The sequence below is a fragment of the Falco punctatus genome (assembly GCF_963210335.1).
Source record: "Falco punctatus genome assembly, chromosome: 4".
NCBI classification, from domain to species: domain Eukaryota; kingdom Metazoa; phylum Chordata; class Aves; order Falconiformes; family Falconidae; genus Falco; species Falco punctatus.
In genome coordinates this window covers 36393283-36414606 of record NC_137583.1, presented here as the reverse complement: position 1 = coordinate 36414606, position 21324 = coordinate 36393283, and the positions used below count along the sequence as shown (strand labels likewise).

Below are 21324 nucleotides of genomic sequence, written 5' to 3'. Positions count from 1 at the left end.
GTAAAAGAATTTTAATTTCTCTTGAACTGAAATGAGATACAGGGAATGATATTTATTTATTTTTTTTTAAAAAAAAAAACAACCCAACCATGTAACTAGAAGAATCTGCTTATTTAACTTGTTATTTTGCAAGGACTTCTGTTGTTGCTTATATTTGAAAACAGCTTGTGAATTTTTATGCAGTCTGTCTTTATAAACCCGTCCAAAGGTACCTTGTGATAGTTCAACTGTTAATAATACCTGTAAGTTGGAGACAGCACGGTTTGTTGCACTGAATATTGAATATCTCACTGTGGAAAAAGGCCAAAGCTCATATTAAAAGAGCAGCCATGTTTTGGTTAGCTGGTTGATATTCTTACTTGGAGTTGGTGCTCACTGAATGCTAGAGCAAGATCTATCTTCACATGTTAGGAGACTAGGAGTATTAAGTGTTTCTTAAAAATGTGTAATTATATTCAAACATGGTAAACTTCTTGCAACAAGCTTGACCTTTCTTAAATCATGCTATGTGTATGAATCCGGCATGCTTATATGGCAAAAGTGTGACAATGTAAGCTATCTCTAATTGAGTTCAGGTAAGACACGTGGTGCTGTATGTGTTTAACACATTAAACTTAACAACTCATACTGTGAAACTTCAGTGTTACAAAATGTCTGTCAAGAGCTGCTGAAGTATGACAGCATAGAATTCATGGCTCATATCCTGGTAGTTGAATTACATTTTAATGAAGTTACATATATTGGAGACCTCTTTCTGATAGGTACTGGTCCCAAATTACCTTTACTGTTGCTGCCTGCTGCTAAGTATTTACTTGCCTCTTACTCCAAAAGTTAAGAGTCTGTTGAGGTGCAGTCCTTTTGTTTACAAAGCGCTTGAGCTCCTTTGGGAATTAGATTTGCAATAAATATGTCTAGAAATTACATTGAGAAATACATCAGAAAGAGTTCATTTGTAGTTAAAGCTTGGCACTGTTGTAGCCTGGCTCAAGCTCTGCAACAAGAATAGCTGGATACCAATGGGAGGAAGGGGGGAATCAGTCTCTTGCATATGTTTTGGCTGTCATACCTTCTTTAATGCATACCAATGCTTTGTTGTCACAGATTCTATCAGAAAGGCTTTTTTCCTTTCAGTAAATACCTTTGGAGACAAAACAGGTGAAATCACTGGTGATAGGGAAATCTTAGCATAAAGAAAAATAAAACTAAAGTTGAGGCTACAAATTCTGTTTTCCTTTCTTGACAGTGCTACATGAGAAATATGGCAACATTCACATTTTGATTAAATATTAGAGAGAAAAATGGTGGGGATAGGAAACAATCTGAAATAGAATGGATCCTATTTTAATCTGAAATTGTGCCAAGAAGAAATTGTGTTTTAAGGGTTAATTTGAAAATATAGGCTGACAAAGTGTTCTAGGGGAACCTTTGGAAACAGACAGCCATTTCCAACAAATGTTCAGTGGGAATTTGATACTCTGCTTTGTCTTTGGACATTTTCAGTTTTTATTCTATATTGTATCACTCACCAAAGGTATTACAAAGGGTGGTATTTTCAGATTTCCTTCATAGCCCTTTATATCCAACACTGGTGGTCAACCCCAGAGCTGGTACTCTGCTGTTACCCTTACTACGTCTGTCTATCTGCTTTTCTCAGTAGTCTCCTGGTCTTTGAATAAACTGCAGGCTCCCAGATCTTGCTGAGCTCTTTCTGCTCTCTACCTCTTCCTGTGCCTGCCCTTAAACCAGTCTGAAACTTTCCTCCCTGAAAATGAGGTAGCTCAAAGTGGAAGAACAATTTTCCTCTACTCACCAGAGGGTTCCACCTGATCCGGTCATGGTCTTAAAGAACATACTGTAACGTAGAACAGCTGTTACCAGGTGCTGCATTGCTTACTGGTGTTAGGATCTACGTGGTCTACATATTCCAAAGTCTCTGTAGTATTTTACAGGTATGTGGTGTGTGTGCCAAGACTTCCCATATTTTTGTTTGTGCATTTGATATGTCTGCTTTTAAACCCATGATTTTGAAGCTCAGTTTTTGCTGGTTTTGCTATGAAGTCCAGTAGTGTCATTGTGGATTTTTTTATGTTTTTAACATCGTGAACAGAAAATGTAACGGGAATCCTCTGTGAGGTACTTCCTTGCATGTACCCCCCATGCAGATGTAAATCCCAAGCCTTATGGACCAGTCTATGAAAAAATGCAGCTTTTAGAAGTGTTCCCTAGCTTGGAACAAGAACAGTTAAAATGTAGCCAAAAAGAAAATCAAGTTTAACTCAATTGGCACATTTCAAAGCTTTTAAAGTGTTATCTGTGATAATTTGGTATGTCTATCTCAGCCATACTTTCAGAAACTTTGACTTCCATTTCTTAAATAAAAAACACTTAGGAGAATAACTGTTCAGCTAAAAAGGGTGCCTTTTTGTCACCTTCAAGCCCTGTTTTCAAGGAGAGACATTTAACATATTTCCTGAGCAAAGCATTTGGTTTCAACGATTTGGTGTCCTAAGTTAGAAATATTTCAGCCAGTATATTTTGTAAGATATTCTAAGCAACGGTAATTATAGTTCTTACTGTATGTTAGGGGCCAATGTGCTTGAAACGCAGGGTGGGGTTTTTTTATTTCATTTATTTCCTTATATGAAGTAGTGGAGATGAATTATTCTGACTATGTTTATCTCCCTTAATCATAGTGGCTAGGCGTAGCTGCAGTGTTAAATAAATGGTTAAGAATATTGCAAGAGCCTCTTTCAGGAAATATATGAAAAGCAAGAAACTATATTAGGATTATATGGGAATTTGTTCTTCAAAGCTTCACTTATATTCTGCTCCGTGTGATTTCAATTCTTAACAACTGTAGTAGCAGAATAGGTCTTGATTGTAAATGTGGGATTGTCCTTTGTCACTTTATCTGAAGTATTTGTTCTTTTGTTCTGAAGTTCTTTGAAGTGGCTTAGAAAACATGACTGAACATAGCTATACAAGTGTCCGTAGCATGGTCCTTTATAATAGCTGAGGTGACTACATGGAGCCAAGAATACTGCAGCATTCAAGTTGTCTTGCTGTTCGCAGGCAGTAATGCTTCATTGCTGTGCTTCCTAAGAAGATTAATGTTTGTCACTACAGAAATTTGTTAACTGTAAAAAAAAAAAATTAAAATTACTCTGTATTTATTGAATGTGAATATCCTGAGATACAGTTCAGTGCTGCCTAGAACGCATCACTGGCTCCCTATTTTACCTCCTGCTAGTGGGGCAGAACAAATACCTGCACAGGTGGGCTTAATTCAGCACATACTAGGGCATCAATATTTTTGCAGCAAAGCAAGAAATTTTCCAGTCTGTCAGTCTTAATTGTTTTTGTCACAAAGCACATGGAAAGGGATACAGTTCTTCAATGAACAGATTTCAAAATAATTTTAATTCTGTCCCTCTAGAATGTCTGCAAACTCTTTTAGGTTAGTGATATCTACAGCTTTATGAACACATCATGACTTGAACTATCCACACTGTAAGATTTGATTAACTGTCTGTCAAGGTCAGACTCGTGCAAAAACTTCTGTGATATGACCTCATAGTCTGACAGCAAAATACTGATAACGGTTCTGAATGCTTCATACCCTTGGCACTGTAGCTTAGGCATGGTCGCTTTGCAGGTCTCTGATCTTAAATCCTGGTAGGTAAACCAAAAGGCCAGTGTCTCATAGATGAGTGGCACTCATGTTTCAGGTCTTACTAGTGTAAAAATCTACCTGAAGAGCTGCTCTTTAGATTTCTGCTTCTGACAGTCACTTGGGTGCAATATATTCAGCACTGTCGTTAGAAACTACACGTGCAGTCTTGCTTGTACTTCTTTTCAGCATGATTGTCAGATGGTGCATGACAACCGACAAACCAGTTAAAGGTAATATCTGTGAGTCAGTGAGTCTAAATAATTATGCCCAGCCTCTAACATGTGTCTATATGCTTTGAGATAAACCTTTTTGAAATGGCATCTCAGAACATCAGTGGGAAAAAAAGACAAGCTATGCCTTTTGTTGTCTCTATTGCCTTCATCTTCCATTTACCTTCGGCAGTTTCATATATTTACTAGTGGTGTCTAGGAAGACTCTCACAAAGCTTTATTTTTGTAACATTTTCCTGCACCTCTTCCAAAATGAACTGTTGGGAAATAACCATGGTGATGCAGCTAAAGGTAATTCTGCTGCACAAGTAGGCCATACGACTGGTGTGGAGCCTGAACAGGTTCCCTATGCTGGTGTGCTGTCACTTGGTCTATTCTCCCCTGTGTCTCTGTGGGTAAATTGCAACATTTTCTGTGCCAAATGTCCAAGGATTATTTTCCCCCTCAGGAAACCATGGGATAATGTTCTTTCTAAATACAGAGTATTTAACAGCTCCAGCACTCAAATTACAGCAAGCACTGGAAGAATAAATTAATGGATTGTATGTAATCAGGGCAAAACCACTTGTAGGGACAGGTGAAACCTACAGTGTAGACATAGCCGTAATGCAACAGTTCTTTACAGAATAGTCTGCAATAACTTGGATTTAAAGAAGGTGAAAGTGGAGTCTGTAGACTAGTTCTTTGCTTCTAATTCTGGAAGATTCTTCTAGCTCAATTTCTTTATTTTCTCTCTTGTTTTCTTGTCCCCTCACCCTATCTCTTTCTTTCTTTCTTTTTTTTCTTCTATATCCTTCTTGCTGCACTTTTCCTTTGAACCTTCTCTTCCTGTGTGGTATAGTCAAGCTGAGAGATGCTCCAGATGCTTCAAATTGCCACTCCATTACTCTCTTTGTACACTGACCCCACCCCAAGATTTCCCTGTTCATCCCGCACACGGGGAACTTGGCATACTGATACCTCATGAAGACAATGTCAATATGTCCAAGGTACCCCTTGAGCCAGAGCTATTTATGTCACTTTCTTCACTTGGTGCAGCACTACTTCTCACAGTCAGTAAATCTCAGCTGTCTGAGTGCTGGAATCTAATTACCCTGCCTTATTCAACCAGCTGCTACAAAGAGCTGAAAAGTAGAAGTCCCTTTGGTGCCCATTATGAGCAGGTTTTGCTGTGTTTGTTTTGCAGAAGCATTCATGTTCCACATAAATAACAAAGAAGCTCAAACACACAAACTTGCTGTTACACATTGAAAAATAATATGAAGTTTCAAATAAACTATGATACAGCCATGTGAATAAGCCAGGTCTTGTTTACTCAGACTCAGAGGACCACTGCTGATGGACTTTGGCCTGAAACCCTCCAAATACTGCCCTGAATAGTCAAGAAGTACCCTCTTAGTCCTGGTGTAGGTTCTTTGGTCAGTGGCAAGTTGTATGTACCTCACCGTGTCCTCCTCACTTTAACTCCATGTTGGCAAGTGAACCACTATTGTTACTGAGGTTATGTGAATTGATCAACTACTGTGATTAATTTATTGGGAGGCTATAGGTTGGCCACATGTCACACTGTTATATGTTTGCTTTAGGGAAGAAAATAAATTTTTAGCGTGGTTGAAATCAGTGGGCTGTTCCAGTTTTTTGCACTGATGCTTAAAGCAGTTTCCTCCAATGTTTTAAGTACCCTGCTCTAGGGAAATACTAAGATTTCTGGGAAAAAACCTCCAAAGTCTGTCTGATTAGTCCTTTATGATGGCATTATACAGCTGTAGAAGGAAACCTGTTCACTGCATCAACAGCCCTTCTTAGATAGAACTGCCAGGTATAAAAATAATAGTAAAAATCAGGAATTTGTATATTCTGTGTTTTTTCTTATCTTTTTTATTTTGACAAAAAATCAACAATCAACAACAACAAAAGCAACTGCTGGTCACTGGCACAGCTCCGTCTACTGAGTGGTGAAATCATTAGTTTTCTTCTAGCTGCTAGGAGAACTGCTTAAAAAGTGCTTTGCAGAGTCCCAGGTGGGAAATGAAGAACTGGAAAGTAGATGGAAATAAGTTCTCTTACACAGCTGTACTTACTCAGAGTTTTAGATATACTGGCTCTGTCCATTTCGTTTATCTGCTCAACATAAGGTGATCTGAAACTGTACTGCGCTGTGGTTGGAAATCTACCTTTTTTGACTGAATCAGAATCCCTAGCATCAGCTTTTTACCAAAAATTAAATGGATCTATAATAAATCTATTTCCTTGGGAATAAAAATGTCAAATGTTGGCATTTCTAATTAACAAGGCGTGTCAGATACTTAAAATTTAATGTGTCCCATGCCTCTACCGAATAGTCTCTTACAGCTGTAATACTGTTCACTTGACACCTCATAAATAACAATTTTCACATGAAGACTTCTGTATGGAAGACACTTTAGACTGAATGAATTAATACATCAGAATTTTATACATTGCAAAGAAATGGGCGAAATTAATACCAAGTACTAAAAGTCATCAACAGGAGCTATGTAACTTTCCATGTAACTCCTAAGATGTTGATGGTTTTTTGCAATAACCTCCCTTTTGTAATAGGGTCAGATAAATTATATGTAATCGGGTCAGCAAAGAAAAACTATCCTGCATTATAGGAATTCCCTATGTGAAAGCAATTTGCTAATTCCTTTTACAGTAGAGAGAAGACAGTACTCCTTAGTAGCAATAGGGTGAATTTCCTGTGAGTTTGTATGTGCAGGCAAGTGCAAAAAACAAACAAGAACCACCCCAGAAACTCCTGCAACAGATGAATTCAAAATCCCTGTTTCTAAGAGGTGATAACACATGTTATTTTGCCAGAAGTTATATGCTATGAAGTTTCAGTGCATTTCTGAAGTTAAGAAAGTAAGTTCATGAAAGGCCAGATCAACCTGAAGCAATAGCAAAACAAAACAGACACAAAGCCACCAAAACAAGAAACCTCCACAAAAAACCCCCAACCAAAACTAACCAACCAAAAAATGGAAACCCACTTGTATTATTTTTTTTAAATGTTTTATCTAAGTTCTGTAAATAGGGCTCTGATATGAGGAGGGCTTCTGACTAATCACTGTTATTATTGGCCCTTGGAGACAGGAGTTTTGGAGTCTGGGAAAAAATCAGACCTATTCAGATGATCAGAGTTTACCCACTGGTTAGAGTGGGGGAAGATATTCTGCTTCTAGGGGAAGGGATGCGTGCTCTGAAAGACCAAACTCTCCATCAGTCTAGTAAATGGGACATTCTCTTGGAGGTAAACAGGGTGTGAAGGGCCCAGTATTTTTTGAGGCTTTATACAGATTTGGCTGAAAAAGGTGATTCCCAGAACTCTAATCTCCTGTTGCTTTTCATCTTTTTTTTTTTCCATCTTTTTCTTAGAAAGAAAAGCAAAAACGCTTAAAACCTTTGTTCCTTTATTTCTAAGAGGTATTGGAAAGCAGCAAACTATCTTGGCAACACACTGATAACAATCTGTCACCAAAGAAGGAATTGTTCTAAATTTTTATTAGCTATTTGTAGTGTGGGTAGCACTTAGAGGCCTTGATCAGACACAGAAGTGGTGTCAGCATTAACACATGGACAGTCCCCACTTCAGACAAACTTACTACCTCAGAGGCAACAGAAGTGAACTCTTCCTTGAGATGGGAGGGTGTGCAAATGAAGAAGGAAACTGCGTAGCATGTGGTCTTGTATAGAAGTATGGGGAGCGGGAGCTTGCACCTGCTGTCCTGCAGTGCCTGGGCATGTGTCTATTTAAATAGAATCTTTCCAAGTCCATCTCCTAAAAAGTTTCTTACGTTCTGCAAAAATATGACACTTCTTCCTGCTAGTCCCCACATGGAATATCAGGACAATCTGAGCTGGGATTTGCCATCTGTTATTGAGTAAGGCATACTACATTCCCCAAAGCAGTGATACAACTGCACTTTCATGTAATTTTTTATTTGAGTCATAGATGACTGACTTCATGCATAACACTTTTGGTGTGGCCTTTGGAGGGGCTGGAGGGGAAGGTGGGGCAGTGGTGCTTGGTGTAGCTGTGGGTTGGCTGGTTTGTTTTTTCACCCTCATGTCTTGCTACAACATTTTCTGCCTTTTGAGGTGATTGAGCTTAACCAGTCTCTAATTCCCAAGTCAAGGATGCTCTGAGCTTCTTTGGGGATGTCTCACTTACTCCGACTCTGCACTGTGGATGGAGTACTCATCTGAAGTAAGAAGATGGAGAATAGTAACACGTATATTGCACTTTTCCTTCTGTATCTCTCTGGTGCACATGCTTATCTAGCTTTATTCCAGATGGGTTTTTTTTGTTTGAAGTTAGGTTTAGCAGTCAGTAACCTTTGTCCCAGGAAGTTGGCTGCTAGTTTAAGGCTGTCTATTGCAGTGCACCACCTAGTTTTGTGCAATTTTTTCTTATTCTCAGGACCCAAGCTTGAGGTACCAGGCATTCTTCCATTTACTTGGCATATGTGACGTGGGTACATTTTTATTGCCCACATTCCACCTCTTCACTAGTCTCATTCTCTGTTTTCATCTCATTTAAAATGTCAGGATCTGCCACTTCTCTGCCAATTTTATGATGGCCTACACTGGCAAACACCCGAATTGTGCTATAGTCATTCCTGCAGGTGGAGAGGGCAGCGTCTCTTGATGTTTCTTCTGGATGATGTGAGTTTTGATGCTTGGACGCTGTGTATTGAGGCTGCATTTCCTAGCTGTCTTGGTCTCTGGACCTGATTATTTGGGATGGAAGCAGAAACCTGTGACTGAAAGGGACCTATTGAGTACATTCAGTAACATGGTGTTTTGTTAGATTATCTTTTATACAATATACAATTATTTTGTCTGTTCTTATTTCCTGGTTGGGTAAAAAGAAGGAGGTTTGGTTTGAGATATAGCCTCAAGTGACAAAACAAACTATCGTTTGCATGGATCTATAAACTTCCCCAATACTTCTAGTGACTTGCCATGCTCAGGAAAGAGAAGTCAGCATACCTAAATGAGAAACTTTCTCAGCATGGTGTGTGATATTTGCCATTTCTGCTTTCCAACAAGTAGGCTTTATTTATTATGTATTATGATTGGAAAGTATTTTTATTTAATTGAATATAAATACTTTAATCTTAATAACGAACAGTAGGAGACAGGAATACTATCAGACCTTTCTTTCCACTGCCTCTTATGTAGCCATACACAACAGCACAAAGGGCTGTACCTTCCTAGTATTTAGTACCCCTTTATACTACAGTGAAATTATTCTAGATGTGCAGTAGTGGTAACTGAAGCCACACAGGAAGTCTCACACTTGTGGAATGCAGCGTTTCTTCTGAAAAAAAACCCCATTGCCCTTGAGGGGCTACAGTACAAAAAGGGCAGCAAAACCTCCTGTTATTTGCTGAACCTTTATGTTAGTGAATGGTGTGCTGTTATAAGAGGATGTTCAGGTTTGCAGTTAGCCAGCTGTGAGCCAAAATAAAATTTTATCCTGGTCTCCTGTGGCAGGCTTTGCAACACACATCAGCTGTGGAACCTTGCTATCAACACTGCATGCTGAGATCCTTCTTTCATGCAAATTATGACTTTTTCTGTGTGCAAGTGATAAGCTTTTTTCAAATGGCATGGTAACCTAGCAAATAAAAAGCTTCCATATTCTCATGAAGGAGTGGCTTCTTTTGTATGCCTCTTAGTGACCTTAATTTCCATGTGATTAAATTTTGATCTTTTAATGATTTCACTGTGATGGGTGACAGAGAAATGAGGGACAAGCAGTAAGAACTGGCACATCATTGCTTGCAAATGACCTCATTTGAAAAATACATAAAATAGATTTCAAAATTCAACTGAACTGACTTTCTCTTCAAATTAAATTACATTACATCCTCCTTGTTATTATTTTGTCATAAAGATGGCTGGATTTCTGATTAGGAAACATCATCAAATACAACTTGACTGAAGTAAATAACAAAAGTAATTGGAGAAATCTTAGAAAACTTGAGCCACCTGATGTTTCCTATGCTGCATATTTCACATTAAGTATTTAGAGAGCACTATTAGTGAATTTAGTTGGATAATAATTAAATCTTCAATTAGGAAGATAATGTTTATTGTAAAATATTTGTGGTGCTTCCACTGTTGAAATGCAGAAATCTCAAAGATTAGCTCAGGAGGAGCAATACGGAAAGTAAACCAGTAATGCAACCTGGTTGTCCAGGCTCTGAATGCCCTTGCTTGAGTAGACATAGAATTATTTCAATAGTTTTGAGTATTATCCATTTTAACTAAGTTATTTCTCTGTAAATGACACGAGGATCTGATACGTATATGACAAAAAAGGTGTATGGGGGGACTTGTTGATATCAAATGTTTGATAAAAGTGAATGTATTGTTAGTAGTTTAAGACAATTAGAACAACTGAGTTGTTATATATTAAAGATATAAGCATTTTTGTATGTACTTTTAAATGCTTTATTAAGCACCAGCAAGTTCTTTGTTCAAATGAGGAAAGTACCACCACAAGGTGAATGACCTGACTGGAATAGCACAAGAAGCACTAACTAGAGGAAAGGTAATTGTGGCAGGGGAAGGTCGCAATCGCTGACTCAAGAAAAGCCTCAAAAAGAAGTTGAAACTGAGCATGTGAACTAATTAACGTGAGAAGCGGGATAATCACTTGACAAATAGGAAACTGAGTATTAAGTAATGAAGGAATTATGTAACTTGTAACCAGTGAAGGCTGATGTTTTTGCTTGCTGAGCTGTATAAATAGTGTAAAGTTTTGCCGGTTGGTGTGCTAGGCTTTTGTGGGTTACTGCCTGGCTCCCTGCTTTGTGCAAGCTGGAATAAAGGAATAGAAATACCTCAGCTTGCTGCCTGCGCACTAGGTAACAAGCCCGCTTATGGGACAACATTGTTGTATACGGGCAGCTAATAATACAAGGAGAACATTAACCAGGGTATTAATTCTTGTAAAAATGTCACAACAATGATTTATTAATGGCATAGAATTCTGGTCATTGCACCCTAGTTTGAACAGTGCAAGGTGTTTGAATTTGACCCGATTTGTTTACAATAGTGTTAATGTCATTGACTTATTTGTAAACAAATGACAGTTAAAATTATACCCATGTTTTCCAAATGAGGGAGACTCTCTTCATGGCACATGAGGTTATAGTTCCCCACTTGTTTAAGATCTAATTTCACCAAGAGATTCTTTTGACCAAAAACCCCTTACAGCTGTTTTCACAAGAAAAGGAAAGCACCACACAGTAGGCTGGAAATCATGACTTCAGGTTCTCCAGCAGCAAGGGAATCCTCTACCTGAACTTGCACTCTACTAAGACCGTAAATCCGACTTCTACTGCCAAAAAAGCTCTCCTGGCATAAGGTGGTGTTTTCCCTCTGTTAGGTATTACTGCTTTACAAGCAAATCTGTTTTGTACATGCTTTGTCTTAATCAGGAGAAAGTTAGGCAAAGGCAGAAACAAAAGATAGTAGAAGCCTTTGGCAAACCTTGCTTAGTTAAAATCAGCAGTAGCCAGAAAACCCCTGAATATTGCTAAGCACGGTACTTTGTGAAGAACTAATATTGACAGAGATGTCAAAACCTCAAACTTTTTATTGTCCATTTTTCCCCAGATACAGATATATTTTTCCAAAAAAAAAATAAGTATAAATGAAAGGGAAACACCATCATGTTATTTGAAAGATGTGAGCTTTGGATACATACGTTACATGCTGGCAAAAGCAAAAAAGAAAGCACATTACCACCCCCAAAAAAACCCCACCAAACAAACCAAAAACCCAAAAGAAAGATGCAGTGAACCTTCTTCAAGAAATGTCTGTATCTAAACTCAGACTAGACAAGCTTATGTTTTTTGCATTACACTCTGAGCACAGCTTTTGTGTATCTATCTTTCCATTTCTGCTGAAGACCAAATCCCCTTGTTTAAGTGGCTTGATTAATATAATTTAGAATGTAATAACCACTTCGTAAAAGCTACAAGTAAAGGACTGTAGATGCAGCATTGTGGTGACTTTGATACAGAAAATACTAAGGATTTTTGGTTGTGATGGGGTTCTATACATACTGATTCACCCTTTGATGTTAAGCATGCACAAGGAGAAACCTAGCATAATAACTTTGAATGCTTTTTCTTTCCTTTTGTAAATATTTGTATTTGTGGAGTCTATATCTGACGGCTTTAACTGTGAGAAGTCACAAGGCTTCCTTTGTGGAGTCAAACAAACAGGCCTCCTGGATCACTAGACCATCCCCTATGTCACAGTTGAATGTGGAAGAATCAATCAGTAGAAAAAAGGCACATACAGCTACATGTAGAGATTCAATGGTTGTATTTTACCTGAAGTTTTGAACTAGTGTTAATAGAAGGATCATGATCTCAGGGCAATTCCTCTTTGAGAGATGCCACTTCTGATTTATAATTACATACTGCTGTGAGTTGTGGCTATTTGTAGAATTGCAGAGCTGTATAGGTTGCAAAGGGCCTCTTGGAGGTCATTTCAACTCCCTGTTTAAAGCCAGGACCACTCAAATTCAGTCTATAAACAAATTCTGTGCCTCTGCATAGCACAGGCAGCACTGGAGAAACAGCCTTGGTATTTACTTAAACCTAAATAAAACACTCTGTCTTGATGGGAACTTGCAACTTCTGAAAAAGTACTTCTGTGTCTGCTCTGGTTGTCTAAAAATGTGGGATAAACTTCAGGCATTCATGTGGTTTATATATTGCTAGTGTTGCCTTTGCATCCAAGCTGAAAAATGTATTTCATGTAAAACTTGGATGCAAAGGCAACTCTAGCAATATATAAACCACATGAATGCCTGAAGTTTATCCCACATGGATCAGAAGTATCAGCCTGTTGAGTTACCTGCTGTGACTTAAGATTTCAAATATAAAAAACCAATGAGGCAGACTATGGAATCCTCCTGCATATTAGAATATATTGTGAGATGAAACTGAAGAGGTTATTATGAGTGCAGATAAGTTCTTGTACCTATTCCAACAGAAATCAAAGCTTAGCTTTTCTATTTCCCATCTGTATTTGAGCCAGCTCTTTTAGCTCTAGTCAGGAACCCTTAATCTGGCAAGCATGATGTCTTTTATATATTTTGTTCTCTGTGAGAAGCTGGGAGCTAAAATCAAATACAAGTTCAATGCAATTTGCATGTACTTTAACAGGCACTGCAGTTCAAAGAAAAATGGGCTCTAACAGACCTTTGTAGCATCTTTGGCAGTTACGTTATAATGTGGTGACTACTTCATATGTAAAATGGTCCTCAACTGTGTGGATTTGGAAGCACCAAAGAATTGTAATGCTCACAGCAGCCGCAGGTGATTTTGTTCAGACACTTCAATGTGATTCAAGAGCATCATAATCTGGATGGTTTTTCCAGTGCTCACATGCACTAAGAATGGCTTAAATGGTTAGCACGGCAGCTTGTGGTGTGGTTGTGGTGACACACAGGTGAGTCCAGTAGGAGAGCATTTACTCTGTTCTCAAATTATTGCATAGGGGTATTGTGGGAAACAAGGAAGCTGTCGTCCAAAGAGATGATCAAATGATCAGATCCCAAATCTGAGAGAGCTCTTTAAAACTTGCCTTGTTTTTACTGTTTTAAATAATGTTAGCTGCAGAAGTATTAAGAAAAGTGCTCTGCAGTAACTAAAGCAAAGAAAATGCCAGCATGCATGAAAGTGGGGAGAAGGGGGATATGGCAGACAAAAGTCAGTCAATACAGAGAAGGAAATACAAAGAACGGTCAGCCTAGCTTTTCCGGCTGTGTGTTGTGTAACTGCCAAATCTGAGGTGGTATCACACATTGCTCTTGGCAGCAACTTTGCTTCAGAAAGTTGTTTTCAGTTTGGATCATTTCAGATCTGTGTCCATGACAGAGTGCAGTGTGGGGGACAAGTACAGCTGGCTTGGGCAAAAGATGTCAGAGGGACATCGCCATTTCTTACAGTGGTTTTGTCATTGAGGGGAATGTAATATGTAAGCACATCCTGCAAGAATGTCTATGCTGGGGCTGAATTATTTTTAGCAGCTTAAACACTGCTTAATTTCTGTACAGGCAACCTTACTCATAATTAAATTGTTCTTAATTTGATTTGATCTAAATTACAGTGAAAGTGAATTAAGACACATGAAATAAGCTATTTAAATTCTGGATTAAACCATCTACATAGTTTTATGCAATTTAATCAATGTCCTTCAAATTCACAGGCTTAGTTGAAGTAATTACCTTTTCTAAGATCCTTAAGTGCTGCGATGGCAATTTCTGTGTGAAAACTCTTGTGGGGTACAATATTTAGGGAGTACAAAGGCCATACCTTTCTAAAATCCTATCAGCTAAATATAAATACTTTGTGTATTGTCTGTACAGACAAAGGTCAGCTTGAAAAGCAGCATGAGTGAACTTGCTCTGAGATGACAGAAAGCATTCTTATGCACCTGGAGAAAAAGGCCAGTAGAAGTTTTTGTGTCCATTCCAAATGCAAAGCTTGCTAATGCATTTTATCACGGTGTAGAGGGTGAGTGGAATTCTGTTACCAAGGCTGAATATTTTTGGCAATGTTTCAGGGCAAAGCTAAAAGATCAAGATAATGAAGTATAAAAAATATAATGTTTTCATGCCTTCACTGGAACTGAACTGAATTTATACTTTGGTTTTAGATTTAAAAGAAAGATTTGTAAATTAATTATATCCTCAAGAAATGCAGAGAAAACTCTGTTTTCAGATATATGAGGATTATTATCATAAAACATTTCTTTTCTTGAGTTTATAATATAATACAGATTTCTCTTTGATACGGGGATTTGTTTTAATCAGACAGGTTTTCTGATTTTATATCATGTACTAAATTTTAAATTGCTTCCAATAATGTCTGCCTGACCTTTGCCTCCTTACCTTACCTGTTTTACGTAGTAGTCAGAGACTAATTGCCTCTGCATTATCACAGCAGTCATTTCTTCTGTCTTTCCCCCTTCTTACCACTGAATGTAATCTAGCATTTGTAGGGTATTTATTTAACAAGTTGAAGGGAAAAAAATGGAATTAGGTCTATGATGTTTGTTTTTACAGGGATTCTTCCGGAATTTGTCCATGCACTAAACTCATGTCGCTGCTCATTTCTCTTGCTTGAGGAAGCTTTGCTAAGGTCTAGCCAATGTCATTACAATGTCTGTCTTTATTAGAAAACACTAAGAGAGGAATGATTTTCATAAGAAACATGGTAAATTATTGTAAAAAACGACTTGAACACTTTGACAAGTATTATTTGAAGGGAGTCAAAACCAAGTTATTACTTAATTCTCCAGCTATGGGATCTTGTTCCATGCTGGAGCATTGGAGCTGGGGTGCTTATGGGTAGTAACAGTTACTACTGAAATAATTTACAGTGTACTTAATTCTCACTCAGAATGAACTATAAATTGGAGATACATGTTTTTGAGTAGCAGTCCATTCTTAAAAGCTGCTTTTCAACTGTGACTTGCGTTCAACCATCTGTATAAACAGGAAACTAGAAATACCTCAATTGTTTGCCAGCCATTCTTGGTTCCTTTGAAAGACAAAAAAGGAAAGAGTCTCACTTTTCCTTAGTGGGGGATGCATGGGGTCCTCAGAGCTGGTGAGAGCAGAAGGTGATGGTCCACTTTCACCCTCTGAAAGATGCTGGTCTGGCCTATCCTCCTCACTCCAGCAAATATCCTGACTTTAATTAAAGTGGAATTAAACAAAGCCTTACTTTTGTAAGGTTGTGTGGGTATAATTCTAAAGATTTAGGAAACATTTTGTAATTAAGCTTTTCAGGTGGTCACTTTGCTTTTAGAAATACCTGTGGCTTACATGCAGATGCTATTCAATGTCATTAAGTAAAAACAGTATGAATACTGCTTGAATCCCACACCTTCCAATGAAAAGCCTTGGGACATTTTACAGTGTCTACACAATGTTCCTGTCATTAAGGAAATTTACATGGACATAGGTTTTGAACAAGGATTTGCTCAAGCCGGTAAGTAATAACTGAGTTTTTGAAGGCTTTCTGTTATGTCACAATGATCCTACTTAGGATTTTTTTGCAAAAATGTTTGTCCTTTTCCCAAGTAAGAAAGTCCTTTTGAGAACATATTTTCTGAAACACTACATGCCTCTTTAGAGGCGTGGTTTCGTGAGGGACTTGGAAGTCCTGGGTTAATGGTTGGATGTGGTGATCTTAAAGGTCTTTTCCAACCTGAATGATACTATGATTCATGTAAATCTTTTGTTTTGAGAAGTATCCAAACTGTAAGCACAACATGGAAACCTTTTACAGGTTTTTACACCTGCAGAAAGATTACATTTCTATTTTACAAGTTTATATACTAGAGTTCAATGGATGCAGTCATTATAAGGCTAAGAACAGAACAGAGAATTCTTCAATGGTAACATGTTTTTTCTTAGAAGGAATTACTTCATAAATTAAACCACTATGTTCTATGTAATTGCTTCCTCTTGTTGGCTTGTTTCACCCTTCTCATATTGGAAATAAATTCAAAACTATCTTGAGAGGTCCATATTGTAGCTCATGTAAACATCACTATACAGCCTTAATGGGGCCCACGCTATGCAGGTGCATGTCTTCTTTATAAAGCCACTAGATCCTTTGTAACGACCTGCTAAATGTTTAGGCAGTTTATTGCTTATGGTTTCTTTTACCCTTCCTTTACCTTAGCAAAGTGGAAGGAAACAAAAAAGAAATTAAACTAGAAAGAAGGAAGATATGGTGGGTTTTTTCTAGATAACAGAAATCATAGAAATTTTCCTCATTTTTTTTTATACAGATGTGATTTCCACTAGTTCAGTTAAGATTTCCCACTTTTTACTTTGAAGTTAAGACATTCATATGCTAGCTATGGTATTCCTACCAGTGATATTTTCATTTGACATACATGATGTTCACAAATACACAGTGACTAAGATGTCCCAAGTATATGACAGTTGTTTTTTAGGGAAATAAACACCAGTCTCAAAGGAGGAGGTTGCAATTACCGTTCTTATACACCAGACAAATCTCCCTCTAACTGGCAGTGAGTGATTTAGAGGTAGGAGTGAAATTTCAGTCCTTTCCTTGACCCTTCCAGTAAATATTCTACTTTGCTAATATTGAGTATTTTCTGTCTGTATCAGCAAGTCTGTTTTTTAATGAATCAAATATGAATATAGTTGGTTTGAACTATCTGAAAACATTTTAAAATGTTTATGACTTTTTGATCTATATCAAAATACTTCAAATTGCTGATCATTTTTCTCTTGGGAACCATTTTCTTCCTACAGTAATGAAGCCCAGGAGTTGTCTCGCTCATTTATCTTTATATCATCCTAACTGAGAGAAAAGGAAGCTGTCACTAGGTGATAGACTTCTGCTAGACTTGACTGCCAGTTGAGTCTGTGATGTGCTTCTATGCATATTTTTTTCTTGTGTTTTTACCTAACATTTCATAAGCGTCATGTTGATGGAGTAAACTTGTGTCTGTGTTGAATCTATAGTTATAGCACCAGATTACATCTGTGATCTTTGAGGCAGTACCTCTTAAATGCATTTCTCACTATAGTCCAAACTGTACTGGATTATTGGCAAGTCTCTTGAGAGCTGTTCTTCAAGGGTCATTCATTCCAGTATCAACCTGAGTGACCTCCACGCCTCTATCCCCTCGTGACTTTATGAAATAATTCACTAGAGATGAACACGTACACTCACTACAGAGATCTGGTATTTTTCATCCTTTCAAATGATCAGTGAAGGGAGTCTAAAAATTATTTTAACACAGCAGCCTCAAAATAAGACAGCAAATTTCTGTTTCTACCATATGGCAATAAAAACGTATGTTTGGCTAACCAGCTGCACATCACCCAATTTATTGGATATTGATAAAAACATTCACCTAAAGCATGGGTTCATCTTATTCTGAGATCTTTAAGTAAAAATGCCACTAAGTATTGAGGAAGGCATCCTCATTAAGTATTCAGTACCTGTGAAATGATATCCTGAATATTAGCGCATCTTCCTGAATCAGAGCTCAGACTGCCTCTTTGAATGTTTTTATAAGAATCGTGAGAGTCTCTGCTGACATCTATAGTTAGATAATTGTTTTGAAAGCATAGTCTATCCCTCCTCCAACTTTTCCACTGATATATGCTGTGTTTCAGGTTTGGGGGGAGATAGTGGATAATTTCTAAATCTATAACATATAGCTATAAAAATGCTGTTTCTTGTCTCTTATTGTATGCACTTATCTCTTTAATTTCTGATTGAATACTTTCAAAATACAGTTTATAGTTGATCCACAACAGCACAATTTAATTTTAACTTTTAAAAATCTCTTTTAAAACAATTTCATTTAAACTTTCGAGTAACTTGCTGATAGCTATCCTCAGTGTTAGTGCAGTGTTTGCATGTAGGATACATGAGACACACTTTGTGTTTATGATTTGAAATGAGTATGTGAACCAAGTTCTGTCTGTATGTGATCTGTAGTGCCGAGAAAGATTTTAGAAATTAATTGCCATTTTGTTGTGCAGAAGTAGAGGGAAAGTGACAGCACAGCCATTCCACCTGCATCTCAGAAGACTCATCAAATTAGCATCATCCCTTTAACTCTCGCACACTGATGTTAGAAGGGAGCGATCATAGTGCCAAGCCATTCTGCTTTACTTCAGCAACAAGGACATAAGCGTTTTGGAGTCTCTCTTCCTTTTGCAGCACAGAAAGGAAACAGGTGGCTATAGTTGCCGTTATGTTAACTTTTCCTTCCCCTTAGGCTGGATTATTTTAATATGAAAAGTGCAAATCCAATGTTATTTGTATTTAAATTTGGTTTTCATGAAAGGAAAGTACTGCCTACAGCTCCTTATGTTGTAAAAAACTTTCTAAACTAGTTTATTTGGGTACAATTTGATGTTAAGTTACTATGGGCAGCAGCATAAATAATAAGATTTCTAGAGAAATATGATAAATTATTACTATTGCAGCTTTTCTCTTATAGTCAGCATACTATTTATTTTTTCGTACTTCATGCTATTTGCATTTTCATTAGATGTTTGGAGATTAGAAGAGTGGTGATACTTGCAGAACTGTTTGGACTTTTAAAGAGATTTAGATATTAATAACTAAGACTGGGTGAATTATGTATAGAGTATAGAAGCCTATACAAAATAAATCAGAGGGATCTTTACCGTCTGTATCAGTGGGGCCAGGACTTCATATGTGACAGATAAGAGACGAACATTCTAACTAGAAGAATGTATCTTGTATTCTTAGCCATAAGTTGAATTATCGTGAAAGGAAGGGGATAGCTAGACTTGAAGAATATGTGAAAGCATTCAGAAATCATACTCTGTCTAATATACATATTTAAATTCAAACAATTTAGTCAGTGATGGTTCCTGATTCTTGGGAAGTTTAAGCAAGCAGAAACAAAAACCAGCCGAAATGGCTGGACCTGCCAAGTCCAGATATTTAAAATGAAAGATTTGCTCATATCTCAATATTGAGAAATAGCAAATGATGAAAAGCTCTAAAAATAGGAATGTACTTGTACATAAGGGTACAAACAACTCATAGTGTACATCATGTCAAATTAGCAGGATGGGTGGGAGGAACATAGTATTCTGTTACATACTACTGGATTGTCAGACGGCTTGAAGTAAAAAGGAAGAAAAGTTGGTGGACTTAATTAGTAAAAGCAAGATGCAGGGGAAGTATGAGGAAAAAAAGTCTAATGCAATTTTAACCACTGTAGCATATAATAGTAATCAGAACATAAAATAATAAATATATATATATAAAATAAAATAATGTAGACAGTATGTAAAATGAAAACAGTTTATTCTCTGAATTATTATGAATACTTTCTGGTATCAAACAGAGCTTGAAAAATTACAAATATTTAGTTAAACATGAATTAAGAAAGCATATTTTCAGATTAAAATAGTTTCCATACCTGAAGGTATATGAGCAGGTTAGATGTAGAGGAAAGCATGTATTTTAGTAATGTCAGCATATTTGAAATAATTTGGGTAATCTTTTCATAGGCATATTTTGTAAAAAAAAATAAATTCTATTCCATGTTCTGAAAATGCCATTGACTGCAAAAATCCCTGAAGAAACTGAAGTATAGCAGAATAGCAGTGACTGGGAGCTTGTGGGCATTTTTTAATATTAATTTGAAAAGACTGTCAGCAAAGCAGTGGAGGGTCAAGATCCCAAGAAGTGAGAATATGGTTGATGAGTGACAATCACCTATTCCAGCCAATATTCAGAGCTGGTGTGAGAAACTTCTTAAATAGTAATTATTAATGCTCGTGGCCTCCTCCTCATTCTTCACCAAAGAGCTGGTCATGACTCATATAGTGGTCTTTGACTGTCATGGCTCAGTCCCCTACTTTCTTCTCCCTAATCATGCAAGCAAGAACTATTATGTGTTGGTGCTAAGAGATCTCCGTGTGCAAGTGGAATTCTGCCCACAGACTATTCAGTGCGGAGCTGGGGTTTGGACCCTGTCTCAGTGCTCACTGCATTCAGCATTCCAGTCAGGCAGTACACACAACATACTATTGCACTGTAGAGGAGCACGAGGACGACTTTTGAAAAATAGAATGCCAGTGTCCCTGAGCTGGGTAACACGAGGAGCAACCTTTCCTTTCACTGGGAATTGTCATAGCCATTTGGTACTCCTGGAATGAAAAAAATATTTCTTTAGTATCACAAAATGAATCTGCAACAAAACATTGCATATTGTCAAGATCTTCCCACACCCATAGTGTGTTCAGCAGGTAAGCCTGAAGTTTCTGTTCTCGCCCAGTTTTCAGTCCCTATATACAACTGCAGAAAGAGCTTCAAGAAGAACCAGGGGTTATATTTTTCACACCCACTCATTTGTCCTTATGCTCAGCACTTTAGTGCCCAAACAACTTTGACAGTTCTGCTGTTCCAACTCTCAAGTAAAATTCTATATTATAAAGTTCCCTATTTTCCTGCACAATAGACATAATTTTTAAATGCAGCTTTCACTTTTTTTTTTAAACCAAAGTTATTTATCGTGGGTTAATTACCGTGTATTATTACCACAGATCAATCTTGGATATTATCTTAGAGGTAGTTTTAGGCATGCCAATTTTAATCCTCGTGGAAAAGTGCTTCAGTAATAAGTAAATATAATATTATGATAGATTATTTCAGTGAGTTATGTTTTTCTGTCTATCCAAAGTGAGATGAAAATGTTACAAAAATATTTTAAAAAGTTCTAACAGGGTAAACCAGCTGAAATATTTAGTATGAAAACAGCTTAAAAAAAAATTACTCCACATTAGCAATCTTGCAAGACATGATTTAACTTAAA

At 37.3% G+C, this 21324-nt stretch overlaps 1 long non-coding RNA gene across 1 annotated transcript in view; it reads left to right on the top strand.

Moving 5' to 3' along the window:
• The window catches only part of LOC308062262, a 249541-nt gene that overhangs the window by 35275 nt on the left and 192942 nt on the right, over nucleotides 1–21324 (top strand). The gene's annotated exons all lie outside the window — the stretch shown is intronic.